Raw genomic sequence first — 22,831 nt, 5'->3', positions numbered from 1 at the left:
AAAATAAAAACTTCCATGAACTCGCCATGCCCATCAGCGAATACCTTGGGGTCTCTTCTTTCCAAAATGGGGTCACTTGTGGGGTAGTTATACTGCCCTGGCATTCTAGGGGCCCAAATGTGTGGTAAGGAGTTTGAAATCAAATTCTGTAAAAAATGACGAGTGAAATCCGAAAGGTGCTCTTTGGAATATGGGCCCCTTTGCCCACCTAGGCTGCAAAAAAGTGTCACACATCTGGTATCTCCGTATTCATTAGAAGTTGGGGAATGTGTTTTGGGGTGTCATTTTACATATACCCATGCTGGGTGAGATAAATATCTTGGCAAAAGACAACTTTTCCCATTTTTTTATACAAAGTTGGCATTTGACCAAGATATTTATCTCACCCAGCATGGGTATATGTAAAAAGACACCCCAAAACACATTCCCCAACTTCTACTGAATACGGAGATACCAGATGTGTGACACTTTTTTGCAGCCTAGGTGGGCAAAGGGGCCCATATTCCAAAGAGCACCTTTCGGATTTCACTCGTCATTTTTTACAGAATTTGATTTCAAACTCCTTACCACACATTTGGGCCCCTAGAATGCCAGGGCAGTATAACTACCCCACAAGTGACCCCATTTTGGAAAGAAGAGACCCCAAGGTATTCGCTGATGGGCATAGTGAGTTCATGGAAGTTTTTATTTTTTGTCACAAGTTAGTGGAATATGAGACTTTGTATGTAAAAAAAAAAAAAAAAAATCATCATTTTCCACTAACTTGTGACAAAAAATAAAAAATTCTAGGAACTCGCCTTGCCCCTCACGGAATACCTTGGGGTGTCTTCTTTACAAAATAGGGTCACTTGTGGGGTAGTTATACTGCCCTGACATTTTCCAGGGGCCCTAATGTGTGGTAAGTAGGTAAATGACCTGTGAAATCCGAAAGGTGCTCTTTGGAATGTGGGCCCCTTTGCCCACCTAGGCTGCAAAAAAGTGTCACACATCTGGTATCGCCGTACTCGGGAGAAGTTGGGGAATGTGTTTTGTGGTGTCATTTTACATATACCCATGCTGGGTGAGAGAAATATCTTGGCAAAAGACAACTTTTCCCATTTTTTTATACAAAGTTGGCATTTGACCAAGATATTTATCTCACCCAGCATGGGTATATGTAAAATGACACCCCAAAACACATTCACCAACTTCTACTGAATACGGAGATACCACATGTGTGACACTTTTTTGCAGCCTAGGTGGGCAAAGGGGCCCAAATTCCTTTTAGGAGGGCATTTTTAGACATTTGGATACCAGACTTCTTCTCACGCTTTGGGGCCCCTAAAATGCCAGGGCAGTATAAATACCCCACATGTGACCCCATTTTGGAAAGAAGACACCCCAAGGTATTCAATGAGGGGCATGGCGAGTTCATAGAAAAAATAAATTTTTGGCACAAGTTAGCGGAAATTGATTTTTTTGATTTTGTTCTCACAAAGTCTCCCTTTCCGCTAACTTGGGACAAAAATTTCAATCTTTCATGGACTCAATATGCCCCTCAGCGAATACCTTGGGGTGTCTTCTTTCCAAAATGGTGTTATTTGTGGGGTGTTTGTACTGCCCTGGCATTTGAGGGTCTCCGCAATCATTACATGTATGGCCAGCATTAGGAGTTTCTGCTATTCTCCTTATATTGAGCATACAGGTAATGAGATTTTTTTTTTCCGTTCAGCCGCTGGGCTGAAAGAAAAAAATGAACGGCACAGATTTCTTCATTCGCATCGATCAATGTGGATGAAAAAATCTCTGCCAAAAAAAGAAAAAGGAGGGGAAAGGCGTCTGCCAGGACATAGGAGCTCCGCCCAACATCCATGCCCACTTAGCTCGTATGCCCTGGCAAACCCGATTTCTCCATTCACATCAATCGATGTGGATGAATAAATCATTGCCGGGATTTTTTTTTTTTATATATACAAAGTGTTTGCCAAAGTATATGAACACCGCCACCTCCTCAGCTCATATGCCTCGGCAAACGTATCTTTTACTGCAGAGGAGAAATCTCGTCTTGCAGCGCCGCATACACCGACTTGCGTGTAATCTGACAGCAGCGCAATGCTTCTGTCCGAATGCACATCAGTGCTGCAGCTAGTCGATCGGTTGGTCCACCTGAAAGGTAAAAAAAACAAAACAAAAAAGAAAAAACCAGGCCGCAACGCAATAAATTTATTAACTGTTGAACAGAACATAGAAACTTTTTTTAAACTTTTTTAACTGAACGTTTAACTTTTTTACTTACCGGTATTTTTTTTTTTGTTTAGTTTTTTTTACCTTTATAGAACAAACCTCTCCTTCCCCATGGGACAATGTGCAAAGCGCAAATCGCCCAAAGATGTGGCGAAGTACGTTATGCACTTTATCCCAGGTGAAAGGAGAGGTTTGCAGCAGCTGTGAGTGAATGGGCCCTAATAGCCCTGTGTGCCTGTCCTGGTGAGATGTGATCCCTATGCTAGGTGTACCTGTGTGTGGTACTTCCGGAAACACTCTCCATAGCATAGGGCAGGGTGGTCAGCACAGTCAGGACAGAAATAGCGGGTGTCACGCCTTATTCCACTCCTGCTACAGACACGACATCTTTTTCGGGGTGACGGTTGGGTTGAGGTACCAGGAACGACACTGGGGAAATGTCGCTCGTGTAGACGGCTAACTACACTGGTGGATGGGGCCACGGAACCTCCTGGGTAAAGGAGGTTTCTCGATGATCTCTTCCTGGAATTTGAGGAAGGATCCTGTTCTCCCAGCCTTACTGTAGAGAACAAAACTATTGTACAGCGCCAATTGAATCAAATATACAGACACCTTCTTATACCAGCGTCTGGTTCTGCGGGAAACTAAATACGGAGACAACATCTGGTCATTGAAGTCCACCCCTCCCATGAGCGCATTATAGTCGTGGACACAGAGGGGCTTTTCAATGACACGGGTTGCTCGCTCAATTTGGATTGTCGTGTCTGCGTGAATGGAGGAGAGCATGTAAACGTCACGCTTGTCTCTCCATTTCACCGCGAGCAGTTCTTCGTTACACAAGGCAGCCCTCTGCCCCCTTGCAAGACGGGTGGTTACAAGCCGTTGGGGGAAGCCCACGCGACTAGTTCGCGCGGTGCCACAGGCGCAAATCCGTTCTAGAAACAAATGCCTAAAGAGGGCCACACTTGTGTAGAAATTGTCCACATAAAGATGGTACCCCTTGCCGAATAAGGGTGACACCAAGTCCCAGACTGTCTTCCCACTGCTCCCCAGGTAGTCAGGGCAACCGACCGGCTCCAGGGTCTGATCTTTTCCCTCATAGATCCGAAATTTGTGGGTATAGCCTGTGGCCCTTTCACAGAGCTTATACAATTTGACCCCATACCGGGCACGCTTGCTTGGGATGTATTGTTTGAAGCCAAGGCGCCCGGTAAAATGTATTAGGGACTCGTCTACGCAGATGTTTTGCTCAGGGGTATACAAATCTGCAAATTTCAGGTTGAAATGGTCTATGAGGGGCCGAATTTTGTGGAGCCGGTCAAAAGCAGGGTGGCCTCTGGGACGGGAGGTGGTGTTGTCGCTAAAATGCAGAAAACGGAGGATGGTCTCAAATCGTGTCCTGGACATAGCAGCAGAGAACATGGGCATGTGATGAATTGGGTGCGTTGACCAATATGACCGAAATTCATGCTTTTTTGTCAGGCCCATGTTGAGGAGAAGGCCCAGAAAAATTTTAAGTTCGGAAACTTGGACTGGTTTCCACCGGAAAGGCTGGGCATAATAGCTTCCCGGGTTTGCGGTTATAAATTGTGTGGCATACTGGTTGGTCTCTGCCACGACTAAGTCCAAGAGCTCCGCAGTCAAGAACAGCTCAAAAAATCCCAGGGCCGAACCGATTTGAGCCGTCTCAACCCGAACTCCAGACTGGGCGGTGAAAGGGGGAACTACTGGTGCGGCTGAAGTTGGTGACTGCCAATCAGGATTTGCCAGCACCTCAGGGACTCTAGGGGCTCTACGGGCCTGTCTGTGCGGTGGCTGCGACGGGGTAACTATTGCACGTGCCACCGTACCAGCTTCAACTGCCCTTCTGGTGCTCGCTACTTCACCAGGTTGTACGGCAGTGCTGGTACTAGGTCCAGGAAGGGCTGCGCTGCTGGTGTATGCCTCACCACGTGATCCGGCAGCGACAGCCCCACTCTGCTGCTCTTGAAGCGGATCCTGCGTAACCTGTGGTCTAGCGACACGGGGCCTGGTACGCCTGGTGCTATCAGGGACCTCCACCTCCTCGTCCGAACTTTGGGTCAGAGAGCCACTGCTTTCTACAGGTTCATATTCTGACCCGCTAGATTCATCAGATGAGGGTTCCCACTCCTCATCCGACTGGGTCAGAATCCTGTAGGCCTCTTCAGAAGAATACCCCCTGTTTGACATTTTGGACTACTAAATTTAGGGGTATTCCCTGAGACTACCCAAGAAAAAAAGCAAACCTGTCTTACAAAGGGGAGGCTAGCGAAGTACCGGAGGCTGCTGCGGTTGATAAAAAATATCAAAACTGATTTTTTTATCGCCGCAGTGCGTGTAAAATGAATGTGCAGTGATCAAAAAATATATATTTTTTGTCACTGCGGTGGGGCGGGCGTGGGTGAACGCACGTGTGGGCGACCGATCAGGCCTGATCGGGCAAACACTGCGTTTTGGGTGGAGGGCGAGCTAAGGTGACACTAATACTATTATAGATCTGACCGTGATCAGTTTTGATCACTTACAGATACTATAAAAGTACAAATGCTGATTAGCAATACGCTAAACAGCGAATAAAAGTGACTGCGGTGCGGTGGGGTGGGCGCTAACTGACGCTAACTACCTAACCAAGGGGCCTAAACTATCCTAAAACCTAACAGCCAATACCAGTGAAAAAAAAAAAGTGACAGTTTACACTGATCACTTTTTTTCCTTTCACTAGTGATTGACAGGGGCGATCAAAGGGGTGATCAAAGGGTTAATTGGGGTGCAGGTGGGTGATCTGGGGCTAAGGTGTAGTGTTGGTGTACTCACAGTTCAGTCTGCTCCTCTGCTGGATCCAACCGACGAAAAGGACCAGCAGAGGAGCAGACAAGCCATATAACAGATCATATTTACTAATATGATCTGTTATATGACTTTTGATTGGATTTTTTGAAAATCGCCAGCCTGCCAGCCAATGATCGTTGCTGGCAGGCTGGTGACGAAATACTTCTTTTAATTTTGCCGGCCCGCGATGCGCATGCGCGGGCCGGCTTGGAGCGAAATCTCGCGTCTCGCGAGATGACGCGTATATGCGTGACTCTGCGCAGCGCTGCCACCTCCGGAACGCGATCCTGCGTTAGGCGGTCCGGAGGTGGTTAAACGGTGCTGCCTCCGGACAGAACAGCAGCTCCGCACCCATCGCCCGGGCACCTTTGAAAACGGGCTGACAAATACCCAAGCGCCAGGACTAAATTCCTGGTCGCCATGGCGACCTGGCACCTGGGATTTGTCGAGCCCTGAGCTGCGGTATCTCAGCAGAACCGCACACAAATGCTGCACAATACAAATGCACTATATAGAAATTATATTATAGGTATATCACACCCCTGCCTCAATCAGTTTTTTGGGGGGGCAACTGGTATATTACACCAATTTATATTGACATCGCCATATGTTTGCATGTTCGGCAAACCGCGAACGAGCAAAGTTTGCCACAAAACGACTGCCGGGCGAACCGCAAGGCCACCTCTAGTGTGAACAGTTGAAACCTTCTCCTGTGAATTTCTCCCTTCCTTCTCCCACCCTTCCTTCTACCCATTCTCAGGCGGGTTTTATCTATGCCTAGTGTCACATGCCGGAGGTCCCGGGGGAACCTCCGAGATGCATTGCGAGCAAGGCGTGGACAAGGCATCGCTTGGAACGGGAATTCCCCTTTCGGAGGCAGACCTGGTAGCGACTGAAGCCATCTAGGAGCGCAGCCATGATGTCGTGAGCAAGGAAAGCAACCATAATGACATCAACCGAAATCGACTAGGAACGCAACCATCATGGCATCAACCGAAACCGACTAGGAACGTAACCATCATGGCACCTGGAGCCGACTGGAACCGTCTAGGAGCGCAGCTATCATGTCATGAACAAGGGAAGCAACCATCATGACATGAACATAGCATGGAAACATGAACAGGCATAGCGAGGTACAGGACATGGAACGGAACAGAAGACAACAATGCAGAACCAGGCGACCCATACCAAGACATAGGTGGCCGGACAAAGGCAAAGGCAAAACCTGGCAAAGCAAAACATAGACAGACATGACAAAGCCAAAAGAGCATGACACCCAAGGACATACATGAACATAGACATAGCAGGGTACAGACACCCTCATGGCATGGCGTGGCATGGATATCAAGAGCAGAAACATAGCAAGGTACTGGACAGCCTGAATTAACAGAACTGGCACCCAGAATGCACTCAAGAACAGGAACAGCCTGAATTAACAGTACTGAAGGTTTTGGAACCGCGCTACTTGAGACTATGTCCCCCGGTCAACAGTGGATAACACAGGGCACCAGCCCCTCTCCTCTTCACCCAAAAGGATCCGATCTTCCACAGACCTCCTCCTCTACAGGGTTAAAGAAGATTGGCAGAATAGTGAAGCACCCTTTTGCAAGTTGTTTTTAAAAGGTTTTATTCTACTCACAAGAGTCGGTAGACAAAAAGCATATAGCACAATGAAATCGTCACGTTCCTGCCCGACCCGGGTTTCGCTGCCTCGCTTCTTCAGGGGCGATAACTGCGCATGTCCGCAGTGGGGCCCTTTAAATAGCCCAGCTTATCCCATTACCTGAGCCGGTATTAGTCCGGATCATATCCCAAATTTTCAAACATCAATTACAAATCATACATGTTAAAATTACAAACAGTAATCTTTTTATACATACAAAATTGAAATAAAATTAAAAAGTTTCTCTTGCTGTTCTAAACTAATTCACATATATACCCTTTCGGGTTACCGCAATTCTGTTCAATAGGTACATTTCTTCAGCCTACTACTACACATTACTATCCCCCATCATAGTATTAACAACCAATATCTTAAATCCCTCAAACTTTACCTACAGTGTTCATAATGCCGTCACCTAGGCTCCGCCTACTCCTGGAACGTCATTCAGGTATTCTCGACCTCGCCTCCTCCCTCCGATGTACCACCGCCCAATTGAACGGTCAGACCTTCATGACGTCGCTCAAAGGTCCTCAAGAAGCAAGGTAAAGAAAACCCGAATAGCGCTACCAGTGGGGACACTTTACAATATGCATGGTTTTAAATCGAATTCTATGTTCAGCCCACCTGGTTGTAGGGTCCCTAGCTGGTAGATCCACTCTACCTCTTTTTTGTTAATTTGTGCCAGCGAATCCCCTCCTCGCCAGTGTGGCATAACTGTTTCTACACCAGCGAATTTTAAGCCCCGCGGATTTTTTCCATGCATAAGCTTAAAATGGGCTGATACACTATGAGTCATCAGGCCTTTTTTGATGTTCCGTAGGTGTTCTTGTATCCTAACTTTCAGCTTCCTTACCGTCCTGCCCACGTACTGTAGCCCACAAGGGCACTCCAGCACGTATATGATGCCCTCATTTTCGCACGAGCAGTTTCCTCTTATGCGGAACTCCGCCCCATTCTTTTTGGATACCATACAGTTAATATTCCTCTGCCGTTCTTTTGAATTCCGGTTCTTGCACCCTGCGCAAAATCCACACCAGGTGAATTTTCCTCCTTCCTTATTTAACTTTATATTCACTGGGGGGATGGCACTATGTACAAGCTTAGTTCTAATACTAGCCACTTTCCTAAAAATAAAGGAGGGATTGTCAGGTATAGTTTTTCCTAATATTGGATCATTCTTTAATATTCCCCAGTTCTTTTTCACCATTTTTTTGATGTTATCAGACATCGAGCAATATTTTGTCACAAAGGAGAACCTATAATCCCTATCAGCCTTTTTCACTTTTTCTCTCATGCATTCATTTTCTTCCCTTTTTTCCACCTCCACATTTTGTATACACACGTCCAGACTTGCCTCATCATAACCCCTTTCAACAAATCTGTCTTTTAACACCTTACATTGTGTTCTATAGTCATCCACTACTGTGCAGTTACGGGCCATCCTCTTAAATTGACCCTTCGGTATGTTCTTGAGCCATGGCCCGTAGTGGCAGCTCTTCATATCAATGTAGGAGTTGACATCTGTCTCCTTAAAATATGAACTGGTTATGAAGCGGCCATCCTCTATCCGTATGCACAGATCCAAAAAGTTGACAGAGACATTACTGATCTCTCCCACAAATCGAAGGTTCCAATCATTGTTATTCAGCTGGCAGATGAAAGACTCAAGTCCCTCTCTCCCTCCTTCCCACACTAGGAGTCATCGATATACCTCCTCCAGAAGGTCAATTTACCCCCTGGGGTGTCCGCTCCTAGTGTGGGAAGGATGGAACACTTTAACAGAGGGAGAAAAGAGTGTCCTGAGTAAGGGCCTAAAATATGCACCTAGCCAGAAGATTAACAAATTTGAGGCATTCCTGGATATACATAAATATATTCGGAAAATTAATATGGCAAAATACTGGATTAAGAACCCTGCACCACAGAGTGTAAACCCTGTACCACCGAATATCAAGTCGGATAAAGAGGAAGGGATCCTGCATACACAAATGAAAGAAAAATCTAAGTTTTTTCCAAAAAATCCGAATAATGAGTGTGTGGAGGCATTTAAAACCGGCCTATTGAAAGAGCTAGAAGAGATGGATACGAGTAAGGTGACACAAAATCTTAATTATAAGGAAAGAAAAGCCCTGAAAGATCTGGAAAAAAACCCAGACATAATAATTAAGCCAGCCGATAAAGGGGGGGGGGGTGGTTGTAATGAACAAAGAAAAATATGAAGCCGAAATGGCGAGATTAGTATCGGATGTAACAACTTATAGAAAATTGAAAAGCAACCCCACCCAGCAGTATAAACGGATACTTGACGGCATACTAGCAGAGGGTTTTAAGAAAGGAATATTAAATAAAAAAGAGTATGAGTACCTTACCGTTCCGTTTCCCTTGGTGCCGGTGATATATCACCTGCCCAAGGTGCATAAAAGCCTGACTGACCCTCCGGGGAGGCCGATAATTTCGGGTCTTAACTCGCTAACCTGCAGAATTACGGAATATATTGATTTTTACCTGCAGGGATATGTGCTGCAGAACCCCTCGCATCTGAAGGATACAGGATCTGTGTTACATCTCATCAAAGATTTAAGCCCCCCCACCGTGAATACATGGATAGCCACAATTGATGTGGCATCCCTGTACACAGTTATTCCAAAGAAATTAGGCATGGAAGCGGTGGAGAACAGGATTAAAAAAGATGTGAAAATAGGAGATCAGCAGGGAATCTTTATCCTGGAATGTCTCAGCTATTGTCTTGATCACAACTACTTCAGGTTTAGAGATTCACATTACGTACAGTGCATTGGTACGGCGATGGGGGCGAAATTCGCCCCCAGTTTTGCTAATATTTTTATGGGGGCATGGGAGGAGAGTTCCATCCTTCCCACACTAGGAGCGGACACCCCAGGGGGTAAATTGACCTTCTGGAGGAGGTATATCGATGACTGTCTCCTAGTGTGGGAAGGAGGGAGAGAGGGACTTGAGTCTTTCATCTGCCAGCTGAATAACAATGATTGGAACCTTCGATTTGTGGGGGAGATCAGTAATGTCTCTGTCAACTTTTTGGATCTGTGTCCTTACGGATAGAGGATGGCCGCTTCATAACCAGTTCATATTTTAAGGAGACAGATGTCAACTCCTACATTGATATGAAGAGCTGCCATTACGGGCCATGGCTCAAGAACATACCGAAGGGTCAATTTAAGAGGATGGCCCGTAACTGCACAGTAGTGGATGACTATAGAACACAATGTAAGGTGTTAAAAGACAGATTTGTTGAAAGGGGTTATGATGAGGCAAGTCTGGACGTGTGTATACAAAATGTGGAGGTGGAAAAAAGGGAAGAAAATGAATGCATGAGAGAAAAAGTGAAAAAGGCTGATAGGGATTATAGGTTCTCCTTTGTGACAAAATATTGCTCGATGTCTGATAACATCAAAAAAATGGTGAAAAAGAACTGGGGAATATTAAAGAATGATCCAATATTAGGAAAAACTATACCTGACAATCCCTCCTTTATTTTTAGGAAAGTGGCTAGTATTAGAACTAAGCTTGTACATAGTGCCATCCCCCCAGTGAATATAAAGTTAAATAAGGAAGGAGGAAAATTCACCTGGTGTGGATTTTGCGCAGGGTGCAAGAACCGGAATTCAAAAGAACGGCAGAGGAATATTAACTGTATGGTATCCAAAAAGAATGGGGCGGAGTTCCGCATAAGAGGAAACTGCTCGTGCGAAAATGAGGGCATCATATACGTGCTGGAGTGCCCTTGTGGGCTACAGTACGTGGGCAGGACGGTAAGGAAGCTGAAAGTTAGGATACAAGAACACCTACGGAACATCAAAAAAGGCCTGATGACTCATAGTGTATCAGCCCATTTTAAGCTTATGCATGGAAAAAATCCGCGGGGCTTAAAATTCGCTGGTGTAGAAACAGTTAAGCCACACTGGCGAGGAGGGGATTCGCTGGCACAAATTAACAAAAAAGAGGTAGAGTGGATCTACCAGCTAGGGACCCTACAACCAGGTGGGCTGAACATAGAATTCGATTTAAAACCATGCATATTGTAAAGTGTCCCCACTGGTAGCGCTATTCGGGTTTTCTTTACCTTGCTTCTTGAGGACCTTTGAGCGACGTCATGAAGGTCTGACCGTTCAATTGGGCGGTGGTACATCGGAGGGAGGAGGCGAGGTCGAGAATACCTGAATGACGTTCCAGGAGTAGGCGGAGCCTAGGTGACGGCATTATGAACACTGTAGGTAAAGTTTGAGGGATTTAAGATATTGGTTGTTAATACTATGATGGGGGATAGTAATGTGTAGTAGTAGGCTGAAGAAATGTACCTATTGAACAGAATTGCGGTAACCCGAAAGGGTATATATGTGAATTAGTTTAGAACAGCAAGAGAAACTTTTTAATTTTATTTCAATTTTGTATGTATAAAAAGATTACTGTTTGTAATTTTAACATGTATGATTTGTAATTGATGTTTGAAAATTTGGGATATGATCCGGACTAATACCGGCTCAGGTAATGGGATAAGCTGGGCTATTTAAAGGGCCCCACTGCGGACATGCGCAGTTATCGCCCCTGAAGAAGCGAGGCAGCGAAACCCGGGTCGGGCAGGAACGTGACGATTTCATTGTGCTATATGCTTTTTGTCTACCGACTCTTGTGAGTAGAATAAAACCTTTTAAAAACAACTTGCAAAAGGGTGCTTCACTATTCTGCCAATCTTCTTTAACCCTGTAGAGGAGGAGGTCTGTGGAAGATCGGATCCTTTTGGGTGAAGAGGAGAGGGGCTGGTGCCCTGTGTTATCCACTGTTGACCGGGGGACATAGTCTCAAGCAGCGCGGTTCCAAAACCTTCATTATTTGCATAATTAGTGTGAAATACCTACCACACTACTCCGGGACCAGCAGCAGCGCAAGTAACTGTCCGTGTTGGGACACAGGACTGACTTTTCTTTTTTGTATTTTAATCTGAATTAACAGTACTGACCACAAGCTATGCAGACTGAGCCCTGATCTCCACGCTCAAAGACAGAAGTAGCAGACTAACGAGCGCACCTGAAAGGACACACCCCAGGAACCGAAGAGGGAGTTTAACCCCATCAGAACCAAGCAGGGATGTACCTAATCAGGTCAGGGGTAAACAAGGAACCACAGCAAAGAAGCTGCGATACAGTATGTTGCCCCTAACAACCAGCAACCACGGAACGCCGAAGCCAGAACGCAAGTGCGCAACAGACCTGAATACCCACTGGGAGACGATACAGCCTGAGAGGGGGCACAAACCACTTCACGGCGAACCGCCACGTGACACCTAGAACTCAGTTCTCTCAAACTACACTTTTCAGCACCCTCTAGGTTACAGTTTAGTAGTTCTCACTTTTCTTCAGGATGTGGCGCACCCTGTAGTTCCTTACCACTGTCGCTTGCCACCTTGGGACCTCAATATCGTCCTGGACGTATTGCAGAGGTCACCATGTGGACCCTTACATGATATTTCCCTCAAATTTATTTCCTTCAATGTAGCATTCCTGGTCGTCTTAGAACTGGCGGCCATGTCATGTAAAACCCCTTTCTTGGTACTTTACCAGGAAAAGGTTGTTCTCCGACCATTGCACTCCCTCCTGCCGATAGTCTTGTCAGCCTTTGATTTTAATGAGAATATTGTCTTGCCCCTGTTTTGTCCAACTCTAACCCAGGTTCTCCAATACTCTGGATGTAGTGTGTGCAATACACATTTATCTCTCTTCCACCTCCTCTTTTTGGAGGTCAGATTCTCTCTTCTTTATACCTGACAGTCCTAAGAAGGGTCTGGCTACTTCCAAAATCACTTCTTTCCATTTCTGGGGCCTGTTGCCCTCCTTTCAGTTACTGCTCATTCCACATGTTCTGTATGGGCCTCTTTGGCAGTGTGTCCCGAAGCTTTTGTACAACACGTGTGTAAGGTCGCTACCTGGTCATCTTATCACATTTTTACCAAGTTCTGTAGGGTACACAACTTTGCATCTGTTGGCACAGTGGTGGGACGTAAGGTTCTGCAGGCGGCGGTCCGCTGACCACATAAGGAAATTCAGAGTACTTTTTTCCCCACCCTGGGGACTTCTTTGGAACATCCCATGAAAAAATTGATTTTTTGTTACTTACTGTAAAAGAAAATCTTCCGCCAATTGGGGACACAGCTACCACCCATTGATCTTTGCTGGGTTGTTCAGTTTTGCCCAGATTCTTCAGCCTACTTGTTGCAGTTTCACTCTGTTCTAGGTTACTATGTTGTTTTGCTTACTCTTTCCTTCTCTCCTTCTTTAGGACGCACTGGGGCACATTTACTATAGTGTCTGCACCTGTTTTCATGAGTAAAAAGCCTGTTTCTGACTGTTATTTACCAACTCATTTTGCTCCTGTTTTGGAGGCATTTGCGCCTGTTGCACCTATTTTGAGTTTTAAGACTAATTCAGAAGTTTTCAAACTTTTGTGCCTATCTTCCGATCTATTTATGTAGGTGCACCTTATTTTGCTCCTGATATAGTTGTAAAAACAGTCTAATTTCTACTTGAACTATTTTGAGTGGTAAGTTGCACCACATTTTTTCTACTTTCATGGACACGTGTGCCTAATTTCAGCTCACTTGTGCCACATTTCCTCACGCATACTAATTTGACCTTAGTCTTAGTGAATATGAACCTATCTTACAAGAAAACAACCACTAGATGTCAGCTTTGAACCAATAAAGAAAAACCTGATTTATTAAGCGATAATAAATGAGTTGTAAATTAAAGACAGGCGTTTTCATTAAGCCTGTTTTTTTTTTTTTGTTTACTCCAAAAAAAGGTGAGCTTGATAAATGTGCCCCACTGATTTAGCTTAGTCCCTGAAAGAAGGGTATAGCTGGTGGGAGGAGTAATCACCTTTTAATGGTTAGTGTCTGCCTTCTAGTGGCAGCAGCTATACCCATGGTTTGTGTCCCCCAGTGAACGGAAGAGAAAAGGATTTTACAGTAACAAATAAAATCTTTTTTTTAAAAAAAAACAGTGGAAGGACTAATTTTTTTAAACTACCCCAGTTATTAAATGTAAAAAATGTTTTACATTTCCATCCATCGCTCATAGACTGCAATATCTGTATATTTTTTTGTATGGCCCCAAGAAGAGGGAGGTGTGGGAGGAAATTGTGACGCATCGTCTTCCTGCTGCACGGAGGCTGAGACGACAGCTAGTGTGAAATTACAAGCTACAGCACTTCCTGTCTGTGCAAAAACAGTTCAATTACCAATGGGCCACTATATGTCACGGTCCCTCCTGTGACAGATGTCAGGAGATCAAGGAGACTGGCGGAGCGTGGAGGAATCTAACAGCCTCTTTAATTACTCTTGATTCAGTGTTGTTGTTGGTAATGACCACATCCCTTATTTCAGGTGTAGCTTAGTAGTCATTACTTCTACCATATTTAGTCTTACCACACCCTTCTGACTGTGCAGTAAGATAGCTTCATTTGGTTTTGGAAGAGCTAGTGTGTGGTTCTCTCTGGAGTTCCTGCTTGTCCATCTCACTACAGAAGTTAAGTGTCGCGTTTGTTTGTTTTTTGTTTTCCCTTCCTTGTGGGTTATTACTAAGCCTCAGGGAGACGCTTGTTTCTTCATCTGTGAAGGAACGGGTTGTCTCAGCCCTGCCAATATCTACAGGGATCTTTAGGCTCTCCAGGGTCTCAGGTTCCAGGGTATGGGCATTCCTACCTTCAAGGGGTGCCCATACGGTTAGGAGTCAGGACCAGGAGTAGGGTTCTCTAGGAGGTGACTTTTTCCTTTCCCTAGCGTTGTCAGTGTGGTGTTTCCTCCTATACCTCATCCGTGACACTATATTAGTGAGTATATCAAGGGGAGAAAAACAGAACTGGATCGCACATCCACAAATGCTATCCTTTGATCTAATAAAACTCGCTTCTCAGCGCCATATTAAAGTGTACAGCCCCCCATACTAAATGCTGTACAAGAAGCATTAGTGTACGTTTTGATCAAAAGGCATAAGCCCACTCACCACGCCAAGGTCGCCTCTTTGAGTGGGATCTACTCTGACAAAAAGGTGCAGCACAATGCGTTGACAAAGCCGCACTGCCCTAGTAGGCAGCAGGGCCCAGGAGTCAAATATGGCGCTGAGAAGCAAGCTTTTGAGTCTGATAGAGAGACTGCTATATGTGTAGGGACGTACTGGGAACTTAAAGTGGCCCTGCAAAAAAACTAAAAGAGGCCCTATGTTGTAGGTAAGTCTTAACTGACAGAAGGAGGGGCAACAGAAGTAGGTGGTGCCAACAATACTATAGTGCAGAACAAAATACTGCCCCAGCAGAATCAAATACCACAGTGTAGCACAAAAATACTACCTCTGCAAAACCAAATACCCCAGTGCAGCACAAAATACTGCCGCCCGCACCACAGTATGAAACAGTATCAACGCCATGAGGACGCCATTACAGTTGAATTCAGATAGGACCTGCAGCCACTGGCCATATGCATAGGTGCCTGATGCATCTACATTACTTAATGCTGAGAGCATTAGATCTTTATGTACTTTGCTGATGGCCATAAGGAGGGCTTGAGCACCCCCTTGGGCATCGGCCCACCGGGAAATTTCCCTGTAGGGTCTATGGCTAGTCCTCTCCTGTGTGTGTGGGAGCCAACGCTGAGTTGCTGTGGACCAATAAAAATAGCAGCCCAGAGATTCTGCAGCACATGGTGAAGATTGGCAGTTTGAAGACCCATAGAAAAGCCTGAAGAGAAGTACCCAGACATTGAGGGTGTGGGTTAGAGTTAGAGGAGACCAGGAAACACTTGGCAATTGACAAAATCAAAGGCCAAGAAAATGCCAATGAGCCTTCTTCCTGAAAGCTAAGAAGGTGCAACTGTCACCAAGTAAGTTTGAGTATTGAAGAAAAATCCAGTTAAAGGGATTTGTCCGCTTTCCTATAATGATGACCCATCCTCAAGCACCCAGCACCCCCGCCGATCAGCTGTTTGAAGAGAATGCACTGCTTGTGGGTAATTGTAAACTTCCTGGGCCAGTGATGTCACCTTCATTGGTCACGTAGCCTATTTGTATCTCAGTCTCATTCAAGTGAATGGGCCTGGGCTGCAGTACACATTTACTATCCAATGTGCAGCACTTGGTATGCTGTGAGGAGGCACAAAGTGGAGCACTGCGTCCTCAAATAGCTGATTACGGGGGTGCTGACACTCAGACCCCCATCAATCAGATATTGATGACCTATCCTGAGCATTGCTCATCAATATTATACTCCAAGATTCCCCAAAAACCCATTTAACATATAGCACAATTCATATGTCGCCCCATTGACTTCCCAACTACAAATCTAAAAGTTATATTTTTGCCTTAACCTCTATTGTAAACCGCTACATTATTGCCTATGCTAAAAAGTCCTTGACATACCTCACAAAAATAAACCTTACACAAATAAATTTTTCCAATAGAAATCAATATATTCTTTAGTGAAATGTAGGGAAGTGGCCTAAATCATAAAATACAAACTTCAAAGTGCCAAAGTTCCATAGATATGCAGAAAGAATAAAAAATATCTGTGGTTTGCAAGCGTATACTGCATTTTTACATATTTAGCACACGTGATGATACTCTCTTGTACAGAAGTCACAAATGTTTGCATTATCAATGTTAGCCAAAATAATGTCAGCTACAGTCGTGGCCAAAAGTTTTGAGAATTACATAAATATTGGAAATTGGAAAAGTTTAAGTTTTTATAATAGCAATTTGCATATACTCCAGAATGTTATGAAGAGTGATCAGATGAATTGTATAGTCCTTCTTTGCCATGAAAATTAACTTAATCCCAAAAAAACCTTTCCACTGCATTTCATTGCTGTCATTAAAGGACCTGCTGAAATAATTTCAGTAATCGTCTTGTTAACTCAGGTGAGAATGTTGACGAGCACAAGGCTGGAGATCATTATGTCAGGCTGATTGGGTTAAAATAGCAGACTTGACATGTTAAAAGGAGGGTGATGCTTGAATTAATTGTTCTTCCATTGTTAACCATGGTGACCTGCAAAGAAACGCGTGCAGCCATCATTGCGTTGCATAAAAATGGCTTCACAGGCAAGGATATTGTGGCTACTAAGATTGCACCTCAATCAACAATTTATAGGATCATCAAGAACTTCAAGGAAAGAGGTTCAATTCTTGTTAAGAAGGCTTCAGGGCGTCCAAAAAAGTCCAGCAAGCGCCAGGATCGTCTCCTAAAGAGGAATCAGCTGCGGGATCGGAGTGCCACCAGTGCAGAGCTTGCTCAGGAATGACAGCAGGCAGGTGTGAGCGCATCTGCACGCACAGTGAGGCGAAGACTTTTGGAAGATGGCCTGGTGTCAAGAAGGGGAGCAAAGAAGCCACTTCTCTCCAAAAAAAACATCAGGGACAGATTGATCTTCTGCAGAAAGTATGGTGAATGGACTGCTGAGGACTGGGGCAAAGTCATATTCTCCGATGAAGCCTCTTTCCGATTGTTTGGGGCATCTGGAAAAAGACTTGTCCGGAGAAGAAAAGGTGAGCGCTACCATCAGTCCTGTGTCATGCCAACAGTAAAGCATCCTGAGACCATTCATGTGTGGGGTTGCTTCTCATCCAAGGGACTCACAATTTTGCCCCAAAACACAGCCATGAATAAAGAATGGTACCAAAACACCCTCCAACAGTAACTTCTTCCAACAATCCAACAACAGTTTGGTGAAGAACAATGCATTTTCCAGCATGATGGAGCCCCGTGCCAGAAGGCAAAAGTGATAACTAAGTGGCTCGGGGACCAAAACGTTGACATTTTGGGTCCATGGCCTGGAAACATCCCAGATCTTAATCCCATTGAGAACTTGTGGTCAATCCTCAAGAGGCGGGTGGACAAACAAAAACCCACTAATTCTGACAAACTCCAAGAAGTGATTATGAAAGAATGGGTTGCTATCAGTCAGGAATTGGCCCAGAAGTTGATTGAGAGCATGCCCAGTCGAATTGCAGAGGTCCTGAAAAAGAAGGGCCAACACTGCAAATACTGACTCTTTGCATAAATGTCATGTAATTGTCGATAAAAGCCTTTGAAACGTATGAAGTGTGTGTAATTATATTTCACTACATCACAGAAACAACTGAAACAAAGATCTAAAAGCAGTTTAGCAGCAAACTTTGTGAAAACTAATATTTTTGTAATTCTCAAAACTTTTGGCCACGACTGTATACTGTACATTGTTATTACACTTGAAGTGGTTTGATGTTCTCCGTTATCAGAATTAAAAGATAAGGTTCAGTGTTCCTTTAAAACATTACAATGGTGTCTTCTGGGGTTCGCGAGTGAGGCCGTGATGACGTGATCACGTAGCGTCGCGGTCTCTCTCCTCCCTCAACGCCAGATTACCTCCCCAGCATGAAGCGGACGCCGGCTGATCGTAGGATCATAACTTTGTAGAATCTCCTGACCCCTTCCTCCTGGAGCCGCCACCGCATCGGCAAGAGTGGACTGCCGGACTGCCTCTGCTCGCCTTGGATTGCGAGGTGAACAGTAAAGTAGTGCGGCCTTCTGTGTCTATGTTTGGGGCTGTCCCCTCTGTGAGTTTGTGTCTCCTCTGGCCGTGTGTGTCTCCTGGCCCTGACCTCTTTACTCTTTGAAGCCTCCCAGACCTCTCCAGCTGGATCTCTGCAGCGGTGCTGGATCTCGGCTCCACAGCCTTCTGATTGTTTCACCTGTCGGCCCATTGCTCTGGTTGTGCTGGCCGGAATTCGTGGCTGTTCCGCAGGTTTCTCTTGGACCTGGACCAGGGCTAAGGGCTGAACTGGAGTGGGAGCGGGAGATCCTGTGAAGCCTCTGGACTGGTGAGAACTAACCCCGCTATTCTCCTCCGGCTTGGAGCCCTTGCTTGCTTATCCCTTGCTCTATGTTCCTCCTGGTTACCTCTCTGCTTCATTTAACCCCACTAAACCCTACCTAACCCCTTTGGATATCAGTCCCAAACCCTATTTCTCAGCTTTTTTTTAACTAAGCATTAAATTACTAACCCCCTCTATAGCAGTTTGAGGGAGGGGGGAAAGAGGGAGATAAAATCTATACTGGGGTAGGGGAAAACAAAAAGGGGTAGGGGGAAAAAAAGGGATAAAAAAGGGGTAGAAAAAAAAAAGGTGGCGTGAAGAGGGAGAGTGAGGAAAAAAAAAAGGAGTATTTAAGAAGAGGGGGAAAAAAGGGGAAAAAAGGGGTGGAAAAAGAAGAGAAAAAAAGAGGGGGAAATAAAAAACGGGAGGTGAGAAGAAATTTTTTAAGAAAGAGTAAAAGGATGGCCCCCAAACAGAACAGACGATCAATGGATTTGACTTTGTTTAAGTCAGGACAGAAACAAATAGATCAATTTTTGAGATCACCAAATCTGATTACCAGGTCGGGCCAAAAGGGGAGACAGGACATTAATATAAGGAAAAATACTTCTGAACTTAGACCAGAGGAGGCACCTGAGGGGGACCCCCATATTGGAGACGGGGAGATGCCAATGGATAATCCTTCTCCATTAGAGGAGATTTTATCCCTTGTTAAAAACAATGGAAAAGCGATACAAAATATTGCGGTCCAATTGGGGTCAGTACAAACGTCCTTATCATAAAAGACGAACTGGTAAAGATCTGTGACAGAATCAAAGAATTAGTAAACACAGTGAATGACTTGGATCAAGAAGTGAAAACATTAGTAAATAGATTATAACCACCTGGGGGAAAAAATGCTGGATTTAGAACACCGGTCAAGAATCCCCAGATGACAAAGATCTAGCAGGAACGATACAATCCATAATTTTTTATAACTTTGGGAAGAAACATTTCTCACCAACGTTTCTAATCGAAAGGGCCCATCGAATCCCCGGTGGTAAATTTACTCCGGGGAGGCCGCCAAGGACTGTAATTATCAAGATGCTGGCCGCTTGTGATAGAGATATCATCTTGAGGCGAGCACGGGACACTCCTCTGATATTGCATAATGGGTGTAAAATCCTTTTCTTCCCTGATTTTTCTAAAGAAGTTCAAGATAAGAAGCGTACCTTTCTGGACGTTAAAAAACACCTTCAGGGCAAGGATATTAAATATTCCTTTTTGTACTCAGCCAAGTTAAGGATTGTGTTTAATGAATCTGTACTCTTTTTTGAAAACCCAGATGTGGCCACTGACTGGCTAGATAGGAATAATGTCTAAAAATTGCTTTTTCTGATTGAGGGAGGTCCGGTTGAGGGAGTAGGGGAGGGGTGGTCCTAGTTAAGAGGTCTGTTACCTTTAGTTACGGATCAAGGGGGATTTGGGGTTTGTGGGCGGGGGGAGGGTGGGGTTATAGGCGAGGGTGGGAGGGGAGGGATTGCTGCGATACGTCCAACGTTGAGGTGGGGAACGGAGTGAGGTTTGAGGAGGGTGGGATTTGGGCACTTTAGGATTAAATAATGATTATAAGAATACTTACATGGAATGTTCGAGGTCTAGGGGACAAGGTAAAAAGACAGGCGGTATTAGATTTGATAAGGAGACATCTGCCAGCTATTGTCTGTTTGGTTGAAACTCATTTCTCACAGCAGGATACCCCGACTTGGTGGGAGGTGGGCTACACAGGTTTACAACTCCACATACACTACCTATTCCAGAGGAGTCACAGTATTGATTCACAAACAGATTAATTTTCTTTGTTTGGCATCCTCAATGGATAAACAGGGGAGATATGTTTTTCTTTATGGCAGGCTTGATGGAAAGCTATGTATTTTGGCGTTTATCTATATCCCCCCTCCGTTTTCTAGGCAGGTATTGAATTGTTTGATGGCCTTTGTGGATCATTGGCCTGATTGTTTGCTGATAGTCAATGGGGATTTCAACTGTGTGATGAACCCAGAGGTGGATAGGATTTGTTCTGGAGGGAATGGGTGTTCCCCGGTCCAGGGGTCCCCCCTGGCTCGTTTTTGCCAAGAGGTGGGCCTCGTGGATGTCTGGGAGTATGTATTTAAGGAGAAAAGAGCTTTTTCCTGTGTTAGTAAATCTGGAAGTTCTATGTCTAGAATTGATCTGACCTTGATAAATAAAGGTTATTTAAACTGTGTTAAACGTATTAAATACGGGGCCAGATCCGTTTCAGACCATGCTCCCCTTTTAATAGAGCTATGTATGGGTGGGAATGACTCTAGAGTGAAACCCCCATTTAGATTGAATCCCCATTGGCTATTAATAATTGATAATCATAATCAGATAGAAAAGGAGATTATTTCCTTTTGGGATAGGAATTACGCCTCAGCTAAATTTCAATATATTTGGGATGCGTTTAAAGAATTTATGAGAGGGATTTTTATCAGTACAATTGGAAACCTGAGCAAACGTTATGCTATGAAGGTGTCACGGCCACGGTTTTGGCCGTGACTCCTTGGGAGCCGCATACAGTTGCCCGCGGTTTGGGTTGTTGTTTCAACCGCAGCTTGAGGCTTGATGTTGTATGCCTCAAGTGCGGTTGCCGCGGACAACAGGTATGTGTGCGGTCCCTTTGGAGTTTGTGTGCGTGTATGTATGCACTGTTGTAAGTCTGTGTGCACTCTGTGTAGTGTGTGGTGTGCACGGACTCCTTTCCTGCACTGTGGTTGCCCGTGGCAACGTTTGGTGATGTGTACATGTGGTGGTAGTGTCCCGGCCTTGGGGCTGACTCCCAGGACACGGTTGCCACCCATGTCGTTGCCTGCGGCAACAACCACAGTGTGTTTGTTGTGTTGGACACTGTTCCTTTAAGTTGGTGTTTTCCCTTTCCTGTGGTGCTGGAAGGGTTAACTCCCTTCCCAGTGTGTGTGATGTCACTGGGTGTGTCTGACCGTTGGGTGTGGCCTCTTAGGCCTATAAAGCCTCTCACTTTGGCATGGCTCAGTAGGTTGCTTCAGTCATGCTTTGCTGTTGCAGCCTCCTGTGATTTCCATCTTCTTGTAAGGGCCACCCTTCCGGTTATAAGTTCTAATACCGTGATGTGTTGTTGATGTCTTGTGTCTTTGGTTTTTGTGCAGCTATGGATGTCCTGGTCCCTGTGTGTCTTCATGTGTGTGCTGTTTACCTTTGTCTGTGTGGACAGCCTTTCCTTAGCACGGGTTCCAGTCAGCAAGGCTGAGACAGGTTTGTGTGGAACTGTTTGGTTCACCTGTCTTATCCATAGTCCTGTTTATGTACCCCCATTCTTCATGCTGCTTGCCCAGTGAGACTCCTGCTCCTCCGTGCCTAGGGGGAGTGGGTTGTCTTACCCTGCTCCTTAGCCCAGGGACCGGTCGGAGGGTAAGTCAGGGATCCGAGGTTCCTGCGCATGGGTCCTCCTACCATCAAGGTCTGCCCATGCAGGTAGGAGACAGGGTCAGCGTTAGGGACGCAACAGGAGGTGACCTGCTCCCTGATTCTGTGTTCCTGGCGAGTAGCGACTGGACATCTTCCATCACCGCACGGCTGAGGATTTCCCCCATCCTCAGCCGTGACAGAAGGAGAAAGCAGCCGCTGTAGGAATGGCTAGATATGCCAAGGTGAAAACAGAGGAAGGTAGAGAGATTATGCAGAGGACAAGCAAGGCTTTTTCTGACTTCCTTCTGGATAAAGCACAACAGAGGCTGTTTTTTAGAGGACAAAAATATTTTTCAGAGGCAGGTTGCCCTGGGGAGATGCTGGCTAGAGTAATAGCAAGTCAGGATTCAAAGAAAGAGTTCCGTAGTATTCGCACGTCTGATGGTACTATTGTGGAAGATCAGGAGGGAATATTAGAAGTATTTATAAAATACTTTTCTGAATTATATGAATCAGAGAGTGCCCTCTCAGAGGCTGCGATGGACTCATACTTGGACTCTATTTCCCTTCCGGTTCTTACAGACAGGCAAAAGGAACGTCTGGAGATGAACCTTGACCCTCAAGAGATAGTGGATGCAATGAAGGCCTGTTCAGGTAACTCTGCCCCCGAATTGGATGGACTCACATATGAGTTTTATCGTAATTATGGGGAGGTTGTTTTTCCCCATTTGTGGAGAACACTCTCTGATTCGATAAAAGAGTGAGTTCTTCCAGAAAC

This window comes from Bufo bufo, chromosome 10 (assembly GCF_905171765.1).
Source record: "Bufo bufo chromosome 10, aBufBuf1.1, whole genome shotgun sequence".
Classification (NCBI taxonomy): Eukaryota; Metazoa; Chordata; class Amphibia; order Anura; family Bufonidae; genus Bufo; species Bufo bufo.
This window is presented reverse-complemented; position numbering follows the sequence as displayed.